Source organism: Hyla sarda, unplaced genomic scaffold, assembly GCF_029499605.1.
Source record: "Hyla sarda isolate aHylSar1 unplaced genomic scaffold, aHylSar1.hap1 scaffold_55, whole genome shotgun sequence".
Classification (NCBI taxonomy): Eukaryota; Metazoa; Chordata; class Amphibia; order Anura; family Hylidae; genus Hyla; species Hyla sarda.
Window position 1 is genome coordinate 272,110 of NW_026610561.1, and position 20,753 is coordinate 292,862.

A 20,753-nucleotide genomic window follows, 5' to 3' on the forward strand; every position below is an offset into this window, starting at 1 on the left:
GATTTTTCACATATGTTAATTTTCGCATACGCGTATTTTTTTGCATATGCGAAAATAAAACTAGAATATAACGAATATGCGAATATTCGCGAATATATGACGAATATTCGTCCATATATTCGCGAATATTCGCGAATTCGAATATGGCCTATGCCGCTCAACACTAATAGTTACGTCATTTACCTAACAGCGCTTGGTGAATATGCTAATTTTAAATTGACACAACTGCTGTGTGTTAACCCCTCCACAGCTATTTATTGCCTGTGTCTCACTGTTTTAGTATAAGCATTCTGTCCTGATGAAGGGCCCGTTTCGGGTCTGAAACGCGTTGATCTATGCTTGGAATAAATCCTTTGGATAGGGGATAAGATGTCTTAGCGCCGGAGTACCCCTTTAACACCCCACAGGTATTTGACGACTTTTTGTTAAAGTTGGATGTGTAAATGAAAAAAATAAAATTTTTCACTAAAATGCTGTTATTCCCCAAATTTTTCATTTTTACAAGGGGTAATAGGAGAAAATGACTCACAAAATTTGTGAGTATGGAAATACCCCATGTGTGGACGTCAAGTGCTCTGCTGGCGAACTACAATGCTCAGAAGAGAAGGAGTGCCATTGAGCTTTTGGAAAGAGAATTTGTTTGGAATGGAAGTCAGGGGCCATGTGCGTTTACAAAGCCCCCCCCGTGGTGCCAGAACAGTGTACCCCCCCACATGTGACCCCATTTTGGAAACTACACCCCTCACAGAATTGAATAAGGGGTGCAGTGAGTATTTACACCCCACTGGGGTTTGACAGATCTTTGGAACATTGGGTTGGGAAAATTACATTTTTCATTTTCACGGATCACTGTTCCAAAAATCTGTCCGACACCTGTGGGGCGTAAATGCTCACTGTACCCCTTATTACATTATGTGAGAGGTGTTGTTTCCAAAATGGGGTCACATGTGGGGGGGGGGTCCACTGTTCTGGCACCATGGGGGGCTTTGTAAACACACGTGGCCTTCAATTCCGGACAAATTTTCTCTTCAAAATCCCAATGGCGCACCTTCTCTTCTGAGCATTGTAGTTCACCCGCAGAGCACTTTTTCTTACAAATTTTGGGGGGCTTTTTTCCTATTTTCCCTTGTGAAAATGAAAAATTTAGGGTAACGCCAGCATTTTAGTGAAAATTATTATTTTTTTTTCATTTTCCCATCCAACTTTAATGAAAATTCATCAAACACCTGTGGAGTGTTCAGGCTCACTATACCCCTTGTTATGTTCCATGAGGGGTGCAGTTTCCAAAATGGTGTCACATGTGGGAATTTATTTTTTTGCTTTTATGCCACAACTGTGGTAAAATCAGCCACCCCTGTGCAAATCTCTGAAGTGATTGCATAGGGGTGGACATAGGGGTATTCTACGCCAGTGATTCCCAAACAGGGTGCCTCCAGCTGTTGCTAAACTCCCAACATTCCTGGACAGTCAGTGGCTGTCCTGAAATGCTGGGAGTTGTTGTTTTGCAACAGCTGGAGGCTCCGTTTTGGAAACACTGCCGTGTGATACGTTTTTCATTTTTATTGGGGGGGGGGGGGAAACAGTGTAAGTGGGTGTATATGTAGTGTTTTACCCTTTATTTTGTGGTAGTGTAGTGTTTTTAAGGGTATATTCACACTGATGGGGGTTTACGGTGAATTTCCTGCTAGGAATTTGTGCTGCAGTGAAAAATTTGCCGCAGCCCAAACTTGAAGCAGAAAACTCACTGTAAACTTGCCCGTGTGAATGTACCCTGTACATTCACATGGGGGGGGGGCAAACCTCCAGCTGTTTCAAAACTACAACTCCCAGCATGCACTGACAGACCGTGCATGCTGGGAGTTGTACTTTTGCAACAGCTGGAGGCACACTAGTTGGAAAACCTTCAGTTAGGTTCTGTTACCTAACTCAGTATTTTCCAACCAGTGTGCCTCCAGCTGTTGCAAAACTACAACTCCCAATATGTACTGATCGCTGAAGGGCATGCTGGGAGATGTAGTTATGCAACAGCTGGAGGTACGCAACTACAACTCCCAGCATGCCGAGACAGCTATTTGGGCATGCTGGGATTTGTAGTTTTTCAAGATCTAGAGGGCTACAGTTTAGAGACCACTGTATAGTGGTCTCAAAATGTAGACCTCCAGATGTTGCTAGGCTACTCCCCGGCTTCCGTAGGATCCAGGGAACCGCATCGCCGTCCTCTTCTTCCATCGATCCCCGCCACTGATCGCTGCCTGCTGCTGCAGCTGATGGGTAAATGGTCTTTGGCACCGGTCCATGTCGGTTTCCCCGTTCTGCCCCGCCTACTGTGGGTGGGTAGAACGGAGAAACCGAAGGTTAACCCCCCAGTCCCCAATCTGCTATTGGTCGTCGCTCCTTGACAACCAATAGCAGGGGTAGGAGGGGTGGCACCCCTGCCACCTCACTCCTATCCCTTCAGGGGGATCGTGGGTGTCTTGGACAACCGTGATCCCCCTTATATTCCGGGTCACCATAGACCCTTAATTATTTGGAATCGGCGCAAATCGCCAACATGGGGGGTCTGATGACCCCTTGGGCATTTGCAGATATCAGCAGTCACCCTGGTCCTTGCCCGGCGGGGACTGAAACTCCCACGGGCGTACAGGTACGCCCTGGGTCCTTAAGTACCAGGAAGCGAAGGCGTACCTGTATGCCCTGGGTCCCTATGTGGTTAAGTCAATTATGTCCATCAGGCAAAATTGGTGATCGAGGTCAACCAGATCTGTCAGTGCCATTATTTCCATTGCTCTGCCCCAGCGACTGAACACAACAACAGCGCACGCAATGCAGATGTGATCTACCTCCTACAGCTTCAGACTTCTCGCTCAAAAGGTCAGAGTTTGGGGTAGACCTCGTCCTTGAGAAGATCTTTCCCCAATTTGATGAACCTTCAGTTTAGAAAATTCCGCACTCGCTTTTTCAAATGTAGAGCACTGCATGATGACTCCTGGAGTGATCATGGAGCCGCTGTTACACCGGTCACCATCATAATGCAAAGTGGCGCCCTTTGAGATGACTTTGACCAATGTGCAACAATAGGATAGAAACGGCACCACGGAGAGACCGGCATGTGTTTGGCCCGTCAGATGTGGGCAACCCCATCCCATGACGGCGCTTCACATGACAACCCCATCCCATGACCGCGTCTCACATGACTATCCAATCCCATGACCGCATCTCACACGACAACCCCATCACATTTAGGCTTCAGACCACGTGTTAAAGCCCTTGGGCTGTATTTGTGGGAGGGGTGGTCTCCTACAAAAAAAAACCTCTCACCTTAATCAGGGCGTATGTGGCGTTGTGCAGTGTTTACACTGCAGTGAGTCCTTACGTTCCCCGGTGTGTTCCACGTGTATTTGCTCCGTGTGTACAGTTCCAGTCCGCTTTGGCGATTTGTCAGGTAAGGCACCAGTTCGGCTCTGGTACCGCTTATATGTATCTGGCTCTGGCCGCTGCGCCAGCTGCCTTAATTTGGGGGTCCCTGCCGTAGCTTGTTTTCTTGCCCACATGCCCTGTCCTTGTGTGCCTCACCGGTGCTCATGGTCTCCCCTGCTGCCGAGACCTCCGGTTGCGCACGGCAGCGGGGAGACGCCCTCGTGTTGCACGCAGGGATGGGTTCCTGGCGTGCACTTACTTCTTACAGGGCCCCCGGGTGCTCCGGCGTGTTGGGTGACTGCGGCGTTCCCCGACTCCCTGCCTGTGGCGCCGGCGGCATGGTGGTGTGGCGGAGATGCCGCTCAGAGTGCGTACACACCCAGCGGTCGCGCTCCTGGCTGGGGAGGCTGGACATCATCCGGCTTCCTCTGCATGGGGCGTGGCTTCAGGGGAGGAGTTAGATACCTCACGCCGCGGCTCGTGCTGAGCCGGGCGAGGCTCAGGCAGCGCTGTGCATCGTTACTGACTGTGGTACCAGGCAGACACAGTGAGTGACGGGGCATGTATGCAGCACTGGAATGACATACTGTACTGCTGTGTACATGCTATGGTGTGACCTATGCAGGACCCCATAGCAGCAGTGTACAGCACCATGTTCATACACATAATCAGTACATACCACTCATTCACCCGGTTAACTCCTTCTTGCCCAGGTACTCCACGCTGCAGTCACACAGGCGGTACTGACGTTATGTCCCAGAACACCGCCACGGATAAACAGTTGGTCACATGTCTCGAGTTCGGTAAACCCTTAGGGCCCAGGCACCCCCGGGAAGGAGGTTGGGGTGCAGTTCTCTCGGGTAACCCCACTGACGCTTTGCTGAGCAACCAGGTTCAGGGGTCTAAGGGGTCATAGCAGGCATCAGGCTGTTGCCTGGTCACATTGTAAACGTTACTGTCATGCTTGTTATGTTATAGTTTCCTGCGTGTCCACACCGGCTGTTCTTTTGATATACAGAAGGTGGGTTATTGTTTATTCTCCTTAAATATGTATAATGTTAGGTGGGGCAGTCCAGGACAGGCTGCACCTGGCTGGAACTCCGCACTGCAAATTGGTAGCACTTGCAAAAAAAAAATATATATATATATAACATAAATATAAAAAATTAAAAAATGTACATTTTTAAAAAAAAAAAGGGGTGGGCTCACTGGCGGGACATGTTGTTACTGACACTTCCTCAGAGCAATGTGTCACCAGTTTCGACTGTCTACTGACTCATCTTCAGAGCGGTCTGGGGTTCAGAGCATCATCGCTTGTTACTGACTCGTCTTCAGAACAAGGTGCCACAGCGGCTGACTACTGACTCGTCTTCAGAGCAGTCTTTTACTGATAGAATACAAGCTTGTTACTGACACGTCTTCAGAGCAATGCATGTTATCCAACTGTCTACTGACTCTTCTTCAGAGCAGTCTAGTACCGATTAATAGGACCATGTTGTTACTGACACGTCTTCAGAGCAACTCACAGGTCAGTTCCGAACTTCTCTCCTGAGTGGTTTTCATTAAAGTTATAGTCATTGTTACTGACACATCCTCAGAGCAAACACACAACTCACGGCTGTCTACTGACTCGTCTTCAGAGCAGTCTACTTACTCAAAGAATTACAGGCTTGTTACTGACATGTCTTCAGGGCAATGCATGTTTTTCCGACTGTCTACTGACTAGTCTTCAGAGCAGTCTAGTACCGATTAATAGGACCATGTTGTTACTGACACGTCTTCGGAGCAACTCACTGGTCAGTTCCGAACTTCTCTCCCGAGCAGTTCTACATTAAAATTTATAAAGTCATATTGTTACCGACACGTCCTCAGAGCAAACACACGACTCACGGCTGTCTACTGACTCATGTTCAGAGCAGGCGAGTTACGGTTAGTTATGTTACTGACACGTTCTCAGAGCGCAAAAAGGAAGAAAAAAAAAACTTATGTATGTTTTGGTTTAGTTGGTTCAAAGGTCAGAAGGCAGTGGTGCAGGCCATGTCCGGCTGTCGGCACTGGGAGTGCAGGTGCGTTATTGCTCATGCAAATTCTTGTGTTGGATGTCTCTGAGTTTCTTAGCTCCTCACTGGTGATGGCCTGTCTGGTGGCATGCACTGTGGCACGATGGGTCGGCCACGGGGGTTGTCCCATTAGTACGCACACTACGGCACAGGTGTAGCCGGGCCACGCCCCGGGTACGGTTTTGGTGAAGTAGGACGCAGCACAGCGAGTTATAGTTGAGATCTGTGGGTCACTTGGTTAACCCGAACTCGGGATGTTCGGTACTCTCGGTGGTGGTAACTCACATCCTGGTAGCATCAGCCAGGCACTACGTACCAGGGCCCAGCCAGCAATTGCATAAATATGTTATGTTTTATGTATCTAGAGCTCGTCTCGCAGTGCTTTTCAGGTTCAAAGCGAAGTCTCGTGGTGTTCAGGTGTGTATAGGGACGCTCAAACGGAGGCCCCAGGCGATTCCCAGACATGGTTGTTTATCTTCTGTTTTTGTCTTCTACCGGCACCCAATTTGCTGGCCCGGACAGGTGGCGTCAGGATGTTTCACGCCTCTGATATTGAGGAGACTAGTTCCCTGCCAGAGACGCCTGTCGGAGGGTCTGACAGGGGTAACCCTCAGGCATACCGTAACTGGACCATCCCCAGGCTTAAGGAGGAGCTCTGTAAGAAAGGGGTGGCCTACCCAGCCTCCGCCAGGAAGGCGGAGCTCTTCAAATTGCTTAGAGTGGAGTCAGAGGCTGGATCCGGTCAAGAGACTGGAGGGACCACTTCAGTTGGAAATCCCGTCACGCAGCTGCACGAGATGATGAGCTTGGTTCTGAGTGCAGTCTCAGGCTTTCAGGACAGGCTGGACTCTATGGACAGGGACAGAGCGCAGGCCGCTCAACCAGTGGCAGCAGCCACGATACAGGCCCCTGCTCAGCAGGTCCCGGAGCCTTGTGCCCAGCTGGTACCAGTTGCGCCTGGTCCGCAGGCGGGCATCTCAGGTAGGATGCTGGAACCACCTCGAGTCAGCCAAGCCCACTTCATCAGTCCTACCCTCAAGAAGGACATTTTAGAGGGTAGAGACGTCAACTTGGCGTCCTTGCTGATCGCCACACATGACGTCAATGAGACCAGGGTCGTGTCATGTGGAGAATTTTCAGTGATGTTCAAAAGCACGGACGCCAGACTTAGTCGGAAGTTAACGATTCCGGAATTTGTGATAGGTTTTAGCATGTACCGCGATGTTATATGCACCATAAGGCCCGACAGGAGAGAGGAGCTGGACGCTTACCTGCTCTACGTCACCGATCTGGGCTACAGATATGGTGGCACAGCGTATTACGACTATCATAGGTTGTTTTCAGCCAAGGCTCAGTTTGCGTACGTGACGGACTGATCGAGAATAGACAGGGAGATCTTCTGTCAGCACTTTGCGAGCTTAAGGGCACCGGTGTGCGGTGCGTGTCAGTCCTTTTCCCACTCGGTGGCTTGGTGCGACCTCGACCCCAAGGAGGCCCTGGTGGGAAGGGGCGCTGGCACGTTGGCAGGCACGGGCCCGAAGAGCATGCCGAGCAACGACAGGTTGGGGTGACCGGTCTGTTACCTAGGGCGAAATCAAATTTGCAACAACTTCAACACCTCTACGTGCAACTACAATCAGTGTAGGCTCCTCCACGTGTGCTTCAATTGCTACCGAGCCCATCCAAGGGCGGTCTGCCCCCAGAAGGTCTCCCAGGCGTGACTAGGCGTGGTCTGTGTCTCGGCCCTGGGTAGGATTCTGGGGACACATCACGACCAAGGATGGGTGAAGTGGCTATTAGACGGATTCCACGCGGGTTTAATAGCCCTACCCCAGTCCACCTACGAGTGCGACAACCTCAGGTCCGCCTCCCACGACCCGGACACAGTGACGGAACTGCTCCAGGCGGAGGTAAACAAGGGCTTCGTCATCGGGCCTTTCTCGTCACCACCATTTGACGCTTGTAGGGACAGCCCCATCGGTATTGTGGTGGGGAAATTTAATAATGAAAGGTGTCTTATTTATGATTTGTCAGCACCTCATTCCTCCATAGTCCCCAGCCTCAAGTCCCTAATTCCATCCGAGGAGTTTGGGATGAAATACGCCTCCATAGACCAGGCCATCCAAATGATCCTGCAGCTGGGCGCAGGGGTCTCCTTGTCCAAAATTGACATAGCAGATGCTTTTAAATTGTTGCCAGTAAAACAGGAACTAGGGCAGTGGTACGACATCAATTGGATGGAGAAGTATTACTTCACGGTAAGGCTCACGTTCGGGTCAAAGAGCAGCCCATGGCTCTTTGACCAACTGGCCATAGCCCTTCATTGGGCACTGGAGAAAGTGGTGGGTTGCAAACATATGTTACACTACTTGGACGACTTCTTACTGATTGAGCCACCAGGGGTTTGTCCATACTAGTTAAAGGAAGGACTACAGCTTTTTGACAGACTGGGAATCCCGGTGTCAACCAACAAAATAGAAGGGCCGACTAGCTCACTGACATTCTTAGGGATAGTTTTAGATGGAACCAAGATGGAGGCCAGGCTTCCTCAAGAGACGTTAGACAGGATCAGAGCAGTGATTGGTAGGTTCACCCGTTCTCAAGTTACCACTAGGGTGGAGTTACAGAGCCTTCTGGGCATGCTGGCGTTTGCAATGAGGATCATTCCTCAAGGACGTTCGTTCGTGTCACGGCTCCTGGCACTTTTGTCCGCGGCTCCATGCCAGGACAGTGTCGTTCACATCGGTTACGAGGCAGTAGAAGACTTAATCATGTGGCAGGAGTTCCTGGACTGCTGGAATGGAGTGACCTTTTTCACACCCATAGCATCAGACTGCTCTCCGAGGGTATTCATGGACGCGTCCTCAGCGTTGGGGTTCGCGGACATTTTTGGTAGCCATTGGGTAGCCGATCAATGGCCAGTGCAGGTCAGTAGAATCCCCGGGTTTTCAACGTGCTCCACACAATTCGAGATATTTCCTATAGTGGTTGCAGCGCAGGACTGGGGCGACAGCTGGTCTCGACAGTTGGTGACCTTCGTTTGTGACAATTCTTCCACAGTGGAGATCTTAAACAAAGGGAAGTCCAGGTCCTCACAAGTCATGAGGTTCCTCAGGAGGCTGGTGCAGTTGTCGTTAGAGCCAGGTCCTCACAAGTCATGAGGTTCCTCAGGAGGCTGGTGCAGTTGTCGTTAGAGCCAGGTCCTCACAAGTCATGAGGTTCCTCAGGAGGCTGGTGCAGTTGTCGTTAGAGCCAGGTCCTCACAAGTCATGAGGTTCCTCAGGAGGCTGGTGCAGTTGTCGTTAGAGCCAGGTCCTCACAGGTCATGAGGTTCCTCAGGAGGCTGGTGCAGTTGTCGTTAGAGCCAGGTCCTCACAAGTCATGAGGTTCCTCAGGAGTCTGGTGCAGTTGTCGTTAGAGCCAGGTCCTCACAAGTCATGAGGTTCCTCAGGAGGCTGGTGCAGTTGTCATTAGAGCACAACTTCCAGTTCACGGCCCAGTTCTTAGAAGGGTCGCGTAATATAGCAGCTGACGCCCTGTCAAGAAATAAAATCCGTCTTTTCTTTCAGGTGGCACCAGACGCGGATCCCATGGGTACAGCGGTACCCCCGTTCCAGTCCCTGGTACTGGGTTAAGCCAGTATAGACGGCTGGCAAACGAACTCATCACCAGTTCCCTCTCGGCCAGAACAAAGTCCTGCTATCAGTTAGGTTGGGACACTTACCAGAGGTTCCTCTCCACACATCCAGAGGAGAACACTGATTACATATCATCACTTCTTAGCTTTGTCGCTTTTTGCCACTCTGCTTCATCATTATCACACAGTACTATCAAGAATTATTTGGCAGGGGTGCAACATTTTATGTCCATACAGCACCCGGGTAGGCCTTCTTTGTTTTCATCACATCCCATTAAAGCCATTCTCAGAGGGATTAGTAACGTGGCCCCTGGCAGGGCGCCCACTCGTGTTCCTGTCTCTAGTAAACTCTTCAGGGGTATGTCGGATATGCTGGACACGTCCCCGTTTGGCTTACCCCTCAGTCTCACCATTAAGGCAGCCATGTATCTAGGGTTTTACGGGTTCTTGCGACCCGGTGAGTTCACATGCTCTACTTCAGGACAGGGGTTGCCAAAGGGGCAATTGACACGCAGGGGAAACAATCAGGTGCTCACACTCCGGTCCACTAAAACCTCAAGACAGGAGGACCAGGTGACATACTTCCCTGCCGGACACAAATGGTGTCCAGTTTCGGTATTAGATAGTTTAGTTAGCACACCAGCACGCACCTCACAGCAGCCCACTACTCCCTGTCGGTAGCCTGCCACTTTCAACAGCCACTTTTGTCAAACATATACATACTCAAGTGGCGGCATCGGGGTACGATCCGAGAACTATATCGGAACATTCTTTCCGCATGGGTGCGGCTTCAGCAGCCTCTTGGCATAATGTACCAGCCCACTTGATTAAGTCAATGGGCAGGTGGAATTCCTTCTGCTTTGCTCGTTACATACCTGACCCTCATGTCGAGGTTGCCCAGGTCTTTACAATTAAATGACGCAATGGCCGTAAAAATTAACTATATTTACTACAGCTCCAACATGGAGCAGGAAAAGCTACTGCCGCCCGGGCTCCGACATACTTTCTCCCCGCTACCCTCACTTCACTACAGGGACACTACAGTGATTTACATCCCACCCCTCTCACCTGCCAGTGCCACACAACTCCCATCTGTCTGCTAACTGTTGCAAGACTACAAGTCCCAGAATGTCCTTACAGTGAGGACACGCTGGCAGTTGTAGTCTTGTAGCAGCGGGAGCTGAGCAGCGCGGGCGGGAGACAAAGGGGGGATGTATATAAGTGTCCCCATCATTATTAAGTGAGGGTAGTGGGGAGGCAGTATGAGGAGCCTGGGCAGCTGCACTGTAATGTCAGCCCGGGCTCCTTATAACATATACCGGCGCCGCAGACTCCAAAATCCCCTGCTGTCATTTCCCACCAGTACCCCTCTACTCCCCCCAGCCCCCCGGCCTTCACCTGTACTGTGCCCGGCCTCCGCTCCCACGTCTTTGGTTGCGCCGGCCTGACGTCCCTCCATCAGTGACGTCACTCGCAGGGCGCCCGGAGAGAAGGAGCGCTGCGCTGGATGGGTGAGTGTGTGTGTCTGTCTCTATCTCTGTCTGTGTGTCTCTGTCTGTGTGTGACTCTGTGTGTGTGTGTGTGTGACTCTCTGTGTGGGTGTGCCCGGGCTCCCTTTGCAGGACAACAACTCCCAGGATGTCCTTACTGTAAGGGCATGCTGGGAGTTGTAGTCCTGCAGCTGGGGGCAGGGGACAAGCTTGTCACTTGCCCGCACATCTCCTGCACCACACAACTACAACTCCCAGCATGTCCTTACTGTAAGGGCATGCTGGGAGTTGTAGTCATGCGGGGCGGGAGATGTGCGAGCAGGTGATAATAAATCTACTAACCCATTTTTATTTTTTTCTTCTCATTTCAGATCCGTGTATCCTGTAGACTCCTTTGGATTCGGTGGACTACTTCGATGACCAGCGTTTTTCTATGTTTGATTTTAATAAAATGGTTAACGAGGGCTTGCGGGGGAGTGTTTTTTGCAATAAATTTTTTTTTAAATCTGTTGTGTTTTTTCCTTACTTTACTTGACAGGCTTAGTAGTGGAAGCTGTCTTATAGACGGAGTCCATTACTAAGCTGGGCTTAGCGTTAGCCACAAAAACAGCTAGCGTTAACCCCCAATTATTACCCCGGTACCAAATGCCACAGGGGTGCTGGGAAGAGCCGGTACCAACAGGCCCGGATGGCGCTCCTGGGCCTAGGCGGTAACAGGCTGGCGTTATTTAGGCTGGGGAGGGCCAGTAACAATGGTCCTCGCCCACCCTGGTAACGTCAGGCTGTTACTGTTTGGTTGGTATTTGGCTGAGAATAAAAATAGGGGGGACCCTATGCGTTTTTTTTTAAATAAATAATTAAATATTTAAAAAAAAAACACATAGGGTCCCCCCTATTTTTATTCTCAGCCAAATACCAACCAAACAGTAACAGCTGATTTGCATCTGCATCACTGGACTAATACGGCTAATCAAATTTACTATATATAAATATATATATATATATATATATATATATATACACTTTTTTTTCAAAGCTGCATAGTATGATAAATATATCATACGTAAGCAAAACAAATAGCAAGAAGAAAATGACTACAGAACTTGCTTACCAAAGCAACGATGATAAATGTCCCCGAATGTTGGTAAGTACGTTTCCATCTAAGCCACGACCACAAACTCTATAAGCTTCGGCTGTATCTGGTTGCTCTTTGTTTTCCTTCTCTGGTCCTGCACCTAAATGGTTAATTACTATGGCGCTTTGGTATCCTGTCTATGGTAATTACTATGGCGCTCTGGTATTTTATCTTTTTGTGTGCTGCTGTTTTCTCTCTTTTTTTACCTTCCATTAATAAAGCTACTAATCCGCGACATTAACTGCGGGGAAAGGTTTTTGGTTAATGACTGTTTGTGAGCTGCTCAATCCCAGAACATTATGTGAGATTAAGACATTTCATAGATAACATTCTCTCTGTACTCCATGTCCTGCCTAGGAAAGTACAGAGAAAGTGGGAAAATACTGCAGCGGTGGCGACAGATACGACAATTATGGCTGAAAGGGAAACTGAGACGGACATATTACAGTGATCAGTGCAGAGTTGTCTGACAACCATCAACTGTCCTGAGGGAGAAGCCATGTGTTCAGATATGTGTAGTAGTGTGATCGCTCTACACTGTGGTCTGTATAGATATGACCATCTGGACCATATGTACTGTGATCGCTCTACACTGTGGTCTGTATAGATATGACCATCTGGACCATACGTAGTGTGATCACTCTACACTGTGGTCTGTATAGATATGACCATCATGACCATACGTAGTGTGATCACTCTACACTGTGGTCTGTATAGATATGACCCATCTGGACCATACGTACTGTGATCACTCTACACTGTGGTCTGTATAGATATGACCATCATGACCATACGTAGTGTGATCACTCTACACTGTGGTCTGTATAGATATGACCCATCTGGACCATACGTACTGTGATCACTCTACACTGTGGTCTGTATAGATATGACCATCATGACCATACGTAGTGTGATCGCTCTACACTGTGGTCTGTATAGATATGACCATCTGGACCATACGTAGTGTGATCGCTCTACACTGTGGTCTGTATAGATATGACCATCTGGACCATACGTACTGTGATCACTCTACACTGTGGTCTGTATAGATATGACCATCATGACCATACGTAGTGTGATCACTCTACACTGTGGTCTGTATAGATATGACCCATCTGGACCATACGTACTGTGATCACTCTACACTGTGGTCTGTATAGATATGACCATCATGACCATACGTAGTGTGATCGCTCTACACTGTGGTCTGTATAGATATGACCATCTGGACCATACGTAGTGTGATCGCTCTACACTGTGGTCTGTATAGATATGACCATCTGGACCATACGTACTGTGATCACTCTACACTGTGGTCTGTATAGATATGACCATCATGACCATACGTAGTGTGATCGCTCTACACTGTGGTCTGTATAGATATGACTATCTGGACCATATGTAGTGTGATCGCTCTACACTGTGGTCTGTATAGATATGACCATCTGGACCATACGTACTGTGATCTCTCTACACTGTGGCCTGTATAGATATGACCATCATGACCATACGTAGTGTGATCGCTCTACACTGTGGTCTGTATAGATATGACCATCATGACCATACGTAGTGTGATCGCTCTACACTGTGGCCTGTATAGATATGACCATCATGACCATACGTAGTGTGATCGCTCTACACTGTGGTCTGTATAGATATGACCATCATGACCATACGTAGTGTGATCACTCTACACTGTGGTCTGTATAGATATGACCATCATGACCATACGTAGTGTGATCGATCTACACTGTGGTCTGTATAGATATGACTATCATGACCATACGTAGTGTGATCGCTCTACACTGTGGTCTGTATATATATGACCATCTGGATCATACGTAGTGTGGTCGCTCTACACTGTGGTCTGTATAGATATGACCATCTGTACCATACGTAGTGTGATCGCTCTACACTGTGGTCTGTATAGATATGACCATCATGACCATACGTAGTGTGATCGCTCTACACTGTGGTCTGTATAGATATGACCCATCTGGACCATACGTACTGTGATCGCTCTACACTGTGGTCTGTATATATATGACCATCATGACCATACGTACTGTGATCTCTCTACACTGTGGTCTGTATAGATATGACCATCATGACCATACGTAGTGTGATCGCTCTACACTGTGGTCTGTATAGATATGACCATCATGACCATACGTAGTGTGATCGCTCTACACTGTGGTCTGTATAGATATGACCATCTGGACCATACGTAGTGTGATCGCTCTACACTGTGGTCTGTATAGATATGACCATCTGGACCATACGTACTGTGATCCCTCTACACTGTGGTCTGTATAGATATGACCATCTGGACCATACGTAGTGTGATCGCTCTACACTGTGGTCTGTATAGATATGACCATCATGACCATACGTACTGTGATCACTCTACACTGTGGTCTGTATAGATATGACCATCATGACCATACGTAGTGTGATCGCTCTACACTGTGGTCTGTATAGATATGACCATCTGGACCATACGTAGTGTGATCGCTCTACACTGTGGTCTGTATAGATATGACCATCTGGACCATACGTACTGTGATCACTCTACACTGTGGTCTGTATAGATATGACTATCTGGACCATATGTAGTGTGATCGCTCTACACTGTGGTCTGTATAGATATGACCATCTGGACCATACGTACTGTGATCTCTCTACACTGTGGCCTGTATAGATATGACCATCATGACCATACGTAGTGTGATCGCTCTACACTGTGGTCTGTATAGATATGACCATCATGACCATACGTAGTGTGATCGCTCTACACTGTGGCCTGTATAGATATGACCATCATGACCATACGTAGTGTGATCGCTCTACACTGTGGCCTGTATAGATATGACCATCATGACCATACGTAGTGTGATCGATCTACACTGTGGTCTGTATAGATATGACTATCATGACCATACGTAGTGTGATCGCTCTACACTGTGGTCTGTATATATATGACCATCTGGATCATACGTAGTGTGGTCGCTCTACACTGTGGTCTGTATAGATATGACCATCTGTACCATACGTAGTGTGATCGCTCTACACTGTGGTCTGTATAGATATGACCATCATGACCATACGTAGTGTGATCGCTCTACACTGTGGTCTGTATAGATATGACCCATCTGGACCATACGTACTGTGATCGCTCTACACTGTGGTCTGTATATATATGACCATCATGACCATACGTACTGTGATCTCTCTACACTGTGGTCTGTATAGATATGACCATCATGACCATACGTAGTGTGATCGCTCTACACTGTGGTCTGTATAGATATGACCATCATGACCATACGTAGTGTGATCGCTCTACACTGTGGTCTGTATAGATATGACCATCTGGACCATACGTAGTGTGATCGCTCTACACTGTGGTCTGTATAGATATGACCATCTGGACCATACGTACTGTGATCTCTCTACACTGTGGTCTGTATAGATATGACTATCTGGACCATACGTACTGTGATCGCTCTACACTGTGGTCTGTATAGATATGACCATCTGGACCATACGTACTGTGATCGCTCTACACTGTGGTCTGTATAGATATGACCATCTTGACCATACGTACTGTGATCGCTCTACACTGTGGTCTGTATAGATATGACCATCTGGACCACACGTACTGTGATCACTCTACACTGTGGTCTGTATAGATATGACCATCTGGACCATACGTAGTGTGATCGCTCTACACTGTGGTCTGTATAGATATGACCATCTGGACCATATGTAGTGTGATCGCTCTACACTGTGGTCTGTATAGATATGACTATCTGGACCACACGTACTGTGATCGCTCTACACTGTGGCCTGTATAGATATGACCATCTGGACCATACGTACTGTGATCACTCTACACTGTGGTCTGTATAGATATGACCATCTGGACCATACGTACTGTGATCGCTCTACACTGTGGTCTGTATAGATATGACCATCTGGACCATACGTAGTGTGATCGCTCTACACTGTGGTCTGTATAGATATGACTATCATGACCATACGTAGTGTGATCGCTCTACACTGTGGTCTGTATATATATGACCATCATGACCATACGTACTGTGATCGCTCTACACTGTGGTCTGTATAGATATGACCATCTGGATCATACGTACTGTGATCGCTCTACACTGTGGTCTGTATAGATATGACTATCATGACCATACGTAGTGTGATCGCTCTACACTGTGGTCTGTATAGATATGACCATCATGACCATACGTAGTGTGATCGCTCTACACTGTGGTCTGTATATATATGACCATCATGACCATACGTAGTGTGATCGCTCTACACTGTGGTCTGTATAGATATGACCATCATGACCATACGTAGTGTGATCGCTCTACACTGTGGTCTGTATATATATGACCATCATGACCATACGTAGTGTGATCGCTCTACACTGTGGTCTGTATATATATGACCATCTGGACCATACGTAGTGTGATCGCTCTACACTGTGGTCTGTATAGATATGGCCATCTGGACCATACGTAGTGTGATCGCTCTACACTGTGGTCTGTATATATATGACCATCTGGACCATACGTACTGTGATCGCTCTACACTGTGGTCTGTATATATATGACCATCATGACCATACGTACTGTGATCGCTCTACACTGTGGTCTGTATAGATATGACTATCTGGACCATACGTAGTGTGATCGCTCTACACTGTGGTCTGTATAGATATGACTATCATGACCATACGTAGTGTGATCGCTCTACACTGTGGTCTGTATAGATATGACCCATCTGGACCATACGTACTGTGATCGCTCTACACTGTGGTCTGTATAGATATGACCATCTGAACCATACGTAGTGTGATCACTCTACACTGTGGTCTGTATAGATATGACCATCTGGACCATACGTAGTGTGATCGCTCTACACTGTGGTCTGTATAGATATGACCATCTGGACCATACGTACTGTGATCACTCTACACTGTGGTCTGTATAGATATGACCATCTGGACCATACGTAGTGTGATCACTCTACACTGTGGTCTGTATAGATATGACCATCTGGACCATACGTACTGTGATCGCTCTACACTGTGGTCTGTATAGATATGACCATCTGGACCATACGTACTGTGATCGCTCTACACTGTGGTCTGTATAGATATGACCATCTGGACCACACGTACTGTGATCACTCTACACTGTGGTCTGTATAGATATGACCATCTGGACCATACGTACTGTGATCGCTCTACACTGTGGTCTGTATAGATATGACTATCTGGACCATATGTAGTGTGATCGCTCTACACTGTGGTCTGTATAGATATGACCCATCTGGACCATACGTACTGTGATCTCTCTACACTGTGGTCTGTATAGATATGACCATCTGGACCATACGTAGTGTGATCGCTCTACACTGTGGTCTGTATAGATATGACTATCATGACCATACGTAGTGTGATCGCTCTACACTGTGGTCTGTATAGATATGACCCATCTGGACCATACGTACTGTGATCGCTCTACAATGTGGTCTGTATAGATATGACCATCTGGACCATACGTACTGTGATCGCTCTACACTGTGGTCTGTATAGATATGACCATCTGGACCATACGTAGTGTGATCGCTCTACACTGTGGTCTGTATAGATATGACCATCTGGACCATACGTACTGTGATCGCTCTACACTGTGGTCTGTATAGATATGACCATCTGGACCATACATAGCGTGATCGCTCTACACTGTGGTCTGTATAGATATGACCATCTGGACCATACATAGTGTGATCGCTCTACACTGTGGTCTGTATAGATATGACTATCTGGACCATATGTAGTGTGATCGCTCTACACTGTGGCCTGTATAGATATGACCATCTGGACCATACGTACTGTGATCACTCTACACTGTGGTCTGTATAGATATGACCATCTGGACCATATGTAGTGTGATCGCTCTACACTGTGGCCTGTATAGATATGACCATCTGGACCATATGTAGTGTGATCGCTCTACACTGTGGCCTGTATAGATATGACCATCTGGACCATACGTAGTGTGATCGCTCTACACTGTGGTCTGTATAGATATGACCATCTGGACCACACGTACTGTGATCACTCTACACTGTGGTCTGTATAGATATGACCATCTGGACCATACGTACTGTGATCACTCTACACTGTGGTCTGTATAGATATGACTATCTGGACCATATGTAGTGTGATCGCTCTACACTGTGGTCTGTATAGATATGACCATCTGGACCATACGTACTGTGATCTCTCTACACTGTGGCCTGTATAGATATGACCATCATGACCATACGTAGTGTGATCGCTCTACACTGTGGTCTGTATAGATATGACCATCTGGACCATACATAGTGTGATCGCTCTACACTGTGGCCTGTATAGATATGACCATCATGACCATACGTAGTGTGATCGCTCTACACTGTGGCCTGTATAGATATGACCATCATGACCATACGTAGTGTGATCGCTCTACACTGTGGCCTGTATAGATATGACCATCATGACCATACGTAGTGTGATCGCTCTACACTGTGGTCTGTATAGATATGACCATCTGGATCATACGTAGTGTGGTCGCTCTACACTGTGGTCTGTATAGATATGACCATCATGACCATACGTAGTGTGATCGCTCTACACTGTGGTCTGTATATATATGACCATCATGACCATACGTACTGTGATCTCTCTACACTGTGGTCTGTATAGATATGACCATCATGACCATACGTAGTGTGATCGCTCTACACTGTGGTCTGTATAGATATGACCATCATGACCATACGTAGTGTGATCGCTCTACACTGTGGTCTGTATAGATATGACCATCTGGACCATACGTAGTGTGATCGCTCTACACTGTGGTCTGTATAGATATGACCATCTGGACCATACGTACTGTGATCTCTCTACACTGTGGTCTGTATAGATATGACTATCTGGACCATACGTACTGTGATCGCTCTACACTGTGGTCTGTATAGATATGACCATCTGGACCATACGTACTGTGATCGCTCTACACTGTGGTCTGTATAGATATGACCATCTGGACCATACGTACTGTGATCGCTCTACACTGTGGTCTGTATAGATATGACCATCTGGACCACACGTACTGTGATCACTCTACACTGTGGTCTGTATAGATATGACCATCTGGACCATACGTAGTGTGATCGCTCTACATTGTGGTCTGTATAGATATGACCATCTGGACCATATGTAGTGTGATCGCTCTACACTGTGGTCTGTATAGATATGACCATCTGGACCATACGTAGTGTTATCGCTCTACACTGTGGTCTGTATAGATATGACCATCTGGACCATACGTAGTGTGATCGCTCTACACTGTGGTCTGTATAGATATGACCATCTGGACCATATGTAGTGTGATCGCTCTACACTGTGGTCTGTATAGATATGACTATCTGGACCATACGTACTGTGATCGCTCTACACTGTGGTCTGTATAGATATGACAATCTGGACCATACGTAGTGTGATCGCTCTACACTGTGGTCTGTATAGATATGACCATCTGGACCATACGTACTGTGATCGCTCTACACTGTGGTCTGTATAGATATGACCATCTGGACCATATGTAGTGTGATCGCTCTACACTGTGGTCTGTATAGATATGACCCATCTGGACCATACGTACTGTGATCGCTCTACACTGTGGTCTGTATAGATATGACCATCTGGACCATACGTAGTGTGATCGCTCTACACTGTGGTCTGTATAGATATGACTATCATGACCATACGTAGTGTGATCGCTCTACACTGTGGTCTGTATATATATGACCATCATGACCATACGTACTGTGATCGCTCAACACTGTGGTCTGTATAGATATGACCATCTGGATCATACGTACTGTGATCGCTCTACACTGTGGTCTGTATAGATATGACTATCATGACCATACGTAGTGTGATCGCTCTACACTGTGGTCTGTATAGATATGACCATCATGACCATACGTAGTGTGATCGCTCTACACTGTGGTCTGTATATATATGACCATCATGACCATACGTAGTGTGATCGCTCTACACTGTGGTCTGTATATATATGACCATCATGACCATACGTAGTGTGATCGCTCTACACTGTGGTCTGTATATATATGACCATCTGGACCATACGTACTGTGATCGCTCTACACTGTGGTCTGTAAAGATATGACCATCTGGACCATACGTAGTGTGATCGCTCTACACTGTGGTCTGTATAGATATGACCATCTGGACCATACGTAGTGTGATCGCTCTACACTGTGGTCTGTATATATATGACCATCTGGACCATACGTACTGTGATCGCTCTACACTGTGGTCTGTATAGATATGACCATCTGGACCATATGTACTGTGATCACTCTACACTGTGGTCTGTATAGATAAGACCATCATGACCATACGTACTGTGATCGCTCTACACTGTGGTCTGTATAGATATGACTATCTGGACCATACGTAGTGTGATCGCTCTACACTGTGGTCTGTATAGATATGACTATCATGACCATACGTAGTGTGATCGCTCTACACTGTGGTCTCTATAGATATGACCCATCTGGAACATACGTACTGTGATCGCTCTACACTGTGGTCTGTATAGATATGACCATCTGGACCATACGTAGTGTGATCGCTCTACACTGTGGTCTGTATAGATATGACCATCTGAACCATACGTAGTGTGATCGCTCTACACTGTGGTCTGTATAGATATGACCATCTGGACCATACGTACTGTGATCGCTCTACACTGTGGTCTGTATAGATATGACCATCTGGACCATACGTACTGTGATCACTCTACACTGTGGTCTGTATAGATATGACCATCTGGACCATACGTAGTGTGATCGCTCTACACTGTGGTCTGTATAGATATGACCATCTGGACCATACGTACTGTGATCACTCT